Source organism: Bombina bombina, chromosome 6 (genome assembly GCF_027579735.1).
Source record: "Bombina bombina isolate aBomBom1 chromosome 6, aBomBom1.pri, whole genome shotgun sequence".
Lineage (NCBI taxonomy): Eukaryota > Metazoa > Chordata > Amphibia > Anura > Bombinatoridae > Bombina > Bombina bombina.
In genome coordinates this window covers 1,107,544,133-1,107,551,632 of record NC_069504.1, presented here as the reverse complement: position 1 = coordinate 1,107,551,632, position 7,500 = coordinate 1,107,544,133, and positions in this window count along the sequence as shown.

The following is a 7,500-nucleotide window of genomic DNA, read 5'->3' as shown; positions in this document are numbered from 1 at the left end:
AAGGAACACTAAACCCCAAAAAAATCTTCATGATTCAGATAGAGAATAGAAATTTAAACAACATTACAATTTACTTCTATTATTTATTTTGATTTATTTTTAAGATATCCTTAGTTGAAGAAAAAGCAATGCACATGGGTGAGCCAATCACACAAGGCTTCTATGTGCAGGAACCAATCAGCAGCTACTGAGCCTATCTAGATATGCGTTTCAGCAAAGAATATCAGGAAAATAAAACAAATTAAATAATAAAAGTAAATTAGAAAATTGTTTAAAATTGCATTCTCTTTCTATATCATGAAAGAAAATAGTGGGTTTCATGTCCATTTAAGTTGTGTGGATTTTCCACACAACTGTAAAATTACAAATAGATTTCAAACCTCATAGGCCTAGAACCTCTAGACAGCAGCACAACTTCATCCTTGGTTTTTCTCATACAGGTTCTAACTAGCAGCCTCAGCACACACTATTTAACAGGTGTTAAAGGGACACAAAGCCCAAAATTTTTCTTTCAAGCATATAATTTTAATCAACTTTTCTATTCACTTATATTATACAATTTCCTTCATTCTCTTGGTATCCCTTGTTGAAGGAGTAGGTACTAGGACTTATCTAAACACATTAGTCAGCCAATTACAAGAAGCATATATTTGAAGCAACCAATCATCAGCTCCTAAATCTACCTAGGTATCCCTTTCAACAAATAATATCAAGAGAACAAAACAAATTAGATAATAGAAGTAAACTGAAAAGTTGTTTAAAATCATATGGTCTAGGGAGGCGGAGCTTGGCTGGGCAGGCAAATGGCTGCGTAGTCAAACAGCTCAGGTACAGCAGTAGGAAAAGCCATATCTTAAACCGGTGCTAAACATCTTTCAGCGGTAAAAACAGACGGCTCAACACTTAGAGACCACAAGGATCATAACGTGGCAGCTGGGAGTGAACAGATCCACTTGTAGAGTGAATTGAAGTAGCCGCTGTGTACCGCGCCGCCGCCATCTTGGAACACTTGCGACTACGAAGTAAAAAGTTACAATGCCATGTGAGTCGACTTACAAAACTACTGAGATTGCGACAGAGCTCAGTAAAGAGGGCATGCCAGGCTTAGAAGGTGCCCAACCACAAAGAGGTAACGCCACAGCAATGCGGCCAAGAATGTAAGCAGTTAAGATAAAGTAACAAGAAAGAGGCGCCAATGGTGCAGATCAAAAGGTATTTTTGAAATATCCAACTTATGTGAACACTAGGTACTCACAATAGGAGGAGGCACGGTAGACGCAGGCTGGGTTTTAACAGCAATCCAGCTGGCTGTAAAAGGAAGCAAAAGGAAGCAGCTCTCTATCAGCATCCGATGGAAGAAGATCTGAAAAGTGTAAGCAAGGATAGAGGCGCCTATGGTGCAGGTAAATGGTGGTACAATAAGCACTAATAGCCCACTCTACACACAGTACTCACATTTATTGAAGGCACTCACTTGTGCCTGTAGAGGCAGGCTGGATTTTGGCAGCAATCCAGCTGGCTGTTACCAGGTGGAATGGCTGGTTCGTGGGTGTCAGAGTGCAGGAACTCTATAGTAGCATAGCAAGGCAGTACCAAACATAACAGTGAGAGTGGATGTGTAATAAAAAATGGATTTATTTAAAACATATAAAAAATATATATATATTCCACTCCTCACAGTGTTAAAAAACAGTTGGTACATCAGGAATACATGCGACGCGTTTCTCAGTTACAACAGTTTCATCAGGCATCATGATGAAACAGTTGTAACTGAGAAACGCGTCGCATGTATTCCTGATGTACCAACTGTTTTTTAACACTGTGAGGAGTGGAATATATATATTTTTTTATATGTTTTAAATAAATCCATTTTTTATTACACATCCACTCTCAGTGTTATGTTTGGTACTGCCTTGCTATGCTACTATAGAGTTCCTGCACTCTGACACCCACGAACCAGCCATTCCACCTGGTAACAGCCAGCTGGATTGCTGCCAAAATCCAGCCTGCCTCTACAGGCACAAGTGAGTGCCTTCAATAAATGTGAGTACTGTGTGTAGAGTGGGCTATTAGTGCTTATTGTACCACCATTTACCTGCACCATAGGCGCCTCTATCCTTGCTTACAACTTTCAAGAATGTAAGCAGCAGATAAACACTTACAACACCTTTGAGGCTATGGGAACAACAGGGAACTACTACATATGAGATATGAACTTATCCAGGATAACATGTGAGCTAACATAATTCCCTACACTAAAACTACACACTCGCACAGCCTCAAACTTGATATGACAGTCCTCTAGGACATACACGGGAAGCTCTAACAGCAGCACAACAAGAGCAATGGGGTTCCAGGGCCCATATAACGATCTTGCAATACAGCACTGTGACTTTGCACAAGCATAGATAAAATGGCGTCAAAGCACAAAAATAAAGGGGACAAAAACCCTAAAAGCTAGATTCAAGCTAATACACTGGTCAGCTCTTTTTTCCAAGCTAACACACCTGAAGCACAGGACATAGAATCCCCAGAACATACTGCTTCAGCTGACCCCTTATCACCACCGGATTACCTGATCCAGCTTAAGCAGGACATTGCTAAACTCCCCTCAAAAGAAGATTTTGATTCACTTAAATCTCTTATAACAAAAGAGCTAACAACACTGCGAAAAAATATGACAGAGATGGGCGAGAGAATAGTGGACATTGAAGAAACACAGGACACAACTTCTGAGGCAATTAGTTTATTATACAACCAAGCCAATACTCATGAGGTTCAAATTGAGACCTTGCAAAAGAAAATAGAAGATTTAGAGAATAGGGGGCAGAGGAGTAATCTCTGTATTAGGGGGATCCCAGAAGCAATAAAATCTGCTGATCTGATGGACTATTTACAAAGCCTTTTTCGCCAGATAGTAGGCGACCAGCAAGCTCCACCATGGGAAATTGAAAGAGCCCACAGATCCATCCGACCCCCACCACCACCAGATGCTCCTCCCAGAGAAGTCATTCTCAAATTTCTCAGATTCAACGACAGAGAAGTTATTTGGCAGAAAGCAAGGTCCTCTCACACAATCTCTTACTTGATTTACAAATATACCCAGACTTATGTCCCAGCACTATACAAAAACGAAAGGAAGCTCGCTTTATCACTTCTGTGCTACAGGATAGAAACATTAAATATCGTTGGGGATTCCCTTTTAGCCTAATAGTCCCCTATGAAGGTACGATATTCATCTACAAAGGTATCCAGGACTTGGACAAACTCTCTAAAGGATTGTCAATCCCTTTGAAACCCCCGGGACCCCCATCTTCCTCAGACGGGTCTCAACCCCCTACTCTACACTCGCATCTCTCAGCCCTGCAGAAAACATTGTGGAATAAAGTACAATCCCTTAAGAAGAAACAAAAAGAAAATCTCAACACGTCTTCAACCTCATATAGAGACTAATTGAAACGGGACTCTCCCTTGATATCTACAGTGGGTGAGATCTTATCTTTGCACTAAACGGACTGTTGCTGTTGTGCTTTGTTATTGTTTAATATGCATTTTTGGTTATTAATACCGTTTATACGTAGTTCAACTTACATTATTCAGTATGCCCATGGTGATGAATTAATCACCATTATCTCAACCTATAAAAGTAATTTAATATTTATTTTTGAAGGTTTAAGTTTACAACCCTCAATGTAACTGTTTGCACTGTTATTATGTTTTTCTAAAATACTTATGTCCTTTCGGTTGTAAAACCTCAGACTGAAATGAAGGTAATTTCAGTCACCATCATGGTTCTTTACCATCCCTTCCCCCTAGTTACCTATTCTAACCCTAACGGTTACTACATGTACACAACGGTTAATTTTGGTATACACATACAAGGAATACTTACAGATATAGACTATACTTGTTCTTATTCTTTTTCACACCAGCGCATACACGTGACCCAAGTAGAATTGGCACATAGCCCAACTTTTGTTCTCATTTTTGTTATCATAGGGAGTGCTATCGAACTTATCACATAATGATTCAATCTACAAAAAACAATAGATCGTTATCTTTTCTGTCAATAAATGCAAAGAGCTTAAATAACCCGCACAAAAGGAATATTGTCATACGAGACATCAAAAGTAAAGTAGGTGACCTAATATTCTTACAAGAGTCTCACTTTTTAAAAGGTCACAAACCCAAAACCTTCTTTTATAAGTTTTGCCCCTCATATTATTCCTCAAATACCTCCAAAACTAATGGAGTTGGAATCTTAATCAAGAAAGGAATACCTTTTCAGTTGCAGGACTCATATAAAGATGCCGAAGGCAGATATATTATACTAGTGGGTAAATTATATAACACCACCACTACCTTGGTCAGCGCATATGCCCCCAACACCTCCCAAGACAAATTTATATCTTCCCTGACAAATAAGATTCTAGAAGTCACTAGAGGTATGTTAATATTAGGGGGCTATCTTAACGTTACTTTAGACCCTTATAAGGATAACTCCAACCACACCTCATCTACATCACATAGAACCATAGCCTCTATAAAACAAAAACTGAGAGATATAGCCGTACACAATGTGTGGAGAATACACCACCCTGAAATGGAGGATTTTACTTTTTTCTCACACCCACACTCACGCTATACCCACATAGATTACATCCTAACAGACGTCACCTCACTATCACGTGCCACGCAATCCTCTATTCTTCCATCGTCCTGGTCAGATCAATCCATAGTCTTATGCATAATCCATTGGCCCTCAGCCTCCCCCTCCACTTACATCTGGAAACTCAACGAAGAATTATTAAACCTTCCACAATATACTGATAAACTAAAAAAATCCATAGAAGAATTCTTTGATTTTAATCTTGGCTCAGTACCAGCATTTCAAAACATCTGGGAAGCACACAAAAGGACTATACGTGGGGAATTAATGAGTATGCAATATCACTATAAAAAACAAAAAAGACTCTTGTTGCAGGACTCCTTGTATAAGATGAATGAGCTGGAAATGCAGCTCAAAAAAAGCCCACCAACACACAATTAGCTAAGGCCTTACAGGGCAGTAAACAAACAACAACGAATCTGTTAGATAAAAAGTGTAAAAGGCTAGCCTTTAAACTTAAACAATCATTCTATGAAGGGGACAATAAGTGCAGTAGGCTTTTCACCTGCAAATTGAAACGGACATCCAATCGCGCATATATCCTTAAGATTAGATCTGCCAACAAAACGCATCACGATACCTCTAACATAGCAGAATCCTTTCGCTCTTACTATGACCAATTGTACAACCTAATTGCAAAGCCCCGAAACGCGCACTCACTTACTCCAGACGACGTTGCACCCTGCATTGAACACTTCTTATCAGACATCAATTTCCCTGTACTGACGAAGGAACAACTAACTCTTCTTCAACAGACCTTTACTTTATTAGAGATTCGAAAAACCATAACAGACCTCCCCACTGATAAAGCCCCAGGCCCCGACGGTTATACTAATTATTATTATAAGAAATATGCAGATATTCTTTCACCACACTTGTTAACCCTCTTTAACTCAATAACGCCAGATAACCCCTTCCCTACACGGACCTTAGAAGCATTTATATCCATTATACCGAAACCTGGGAAAGACCCCAAGTATGTAGAAAACTATAGACCAATTTCCCTATTAAATACAGACCTGAAAATATATGCCAAGATCCTCGCAACACGACTAAATACTGTACTACCACTGCTAATTGAAAAGGATCAAGTTGGATTTGTCCCAACTAAAGAAGCGAAGGACAACACGATTAGGGTCACCCAATTGATAGAATATGCCACTTCCAAAAATATCCCGCTCTTGGTCCTGTCGACCGACGTGGAAAAGGCGTTTGACCGCGTCGGCTGGCAGTTTCTGAGAGCAGTATTATTAAATATGGGCCTGGGGCAAGAATTTACAGACCGAGTTTTTGCTATGTACACCACCCCTACAGCTAGAGTCCAAGTAAACGGCTCCCTTTCTGCACCTTTTAACATCACCAATGGTACCAGACAGGGCTGCCCCCTTTCCCCACTCCTATTTGCCTGCGTAATAGAAGCTTTAGCTCACAAAGTTTGTAACCATCCCCACATAACAGGCATACAAATTCAAACCCTCCATCACAAAATAATGCTTTATGCAGATGATGTCCTGTTCTGTATTACAAACCCACTTACCACCATACCCCATATACTCCAATTGTTAGATGAATTCGGAGCTGTGTCTAATTTTCTGATTAACAAAAACAAGTTGGAAATTATGAACATAAATATCCCCCAAGCAGAAATAGATATAATTAAGCAAAAATGCCCATTCCGATGGCAGACTACCTCACTCCAATACCTGGGTATCCATTTAACCCCAACCCCGGACCAACTTATTGTCCTGAACCATAAACCTCTCCTATCGAAGATAATTACAGATCTTTCCTCCTGGAAAAAAAAACATATCTCCTGGTTGGGGAGGATTAACATTATTAAAATGAATATTCTCCCTAGACTTCTTTACCTTTTTCAGACCCTGCCCATCCCACTCCCAGCAAGTTTCATGAATACATTACAGTCAAACGTATTGGACTTTGTATGGTCTAATAATAGAGCAAGAATCAGCAAAAAAATTATGCTTTTGCCTATTACTATGGGTGGCCTCGGGGTCCCGGACTTTCATAGGTACAGACGAGCCACCTTTCTGCAGTGAATTACAGACTGGCACACTAATCTAAACGATAAGCTATGGGTTCAACTAGAACATGACATGTCTCAAAATCAGCATTTAGGCCAATTATGCTGGGCACCAAAAGACCGGGATAAATTCCTAAAACTTCCCTCACAAATTATATTAGAAACATTTAAAGTATGGGACAAAGTACTGATTGAATACCCCAACATATCATCTAAGTTTTCCCCATTAACGCCCTTGACACACAACGTCGAGTTCTGCCCAGGGCTCTCACTAACGACAAAGCTCACAGGTACCCACAGATCTTTGGAGATCTACCATATGGGAAACGAACAGCACTCCCCCTCAATACATGAACTGGTTTCTACAGGGTTTTTTGTATTTAAAGACTGGCTTTTCTATAGACAGTGTCACTCCTATATCACAACCCACCCAAGAAAATAACATGACCAGATCACTAACACCTTTTGAAACCCTCTGTCATAAGAACACCCCGACCAGACACACACTGTCCATCACGCACTTACTTTTATTACAACAACCACACGGTTCGCTTTCATATTATATAGACAGATGGAACTCCGAATTAGGTACAGAAATCACACATACAGATGCCTTGCAAATCTTTAACAATATTAAAAAAAACCTCAATCTCATGTAAATTCATCGAACTTAATATAAAGATTCTGCAGCGATGGTATTTAACCCCAGAGAGGTGTAAAAAAATTTACAAACTCAAATGGGCACAGTGCTGGAGATATGTTTCAGCTGAGTGCCACATGTCCCACATTT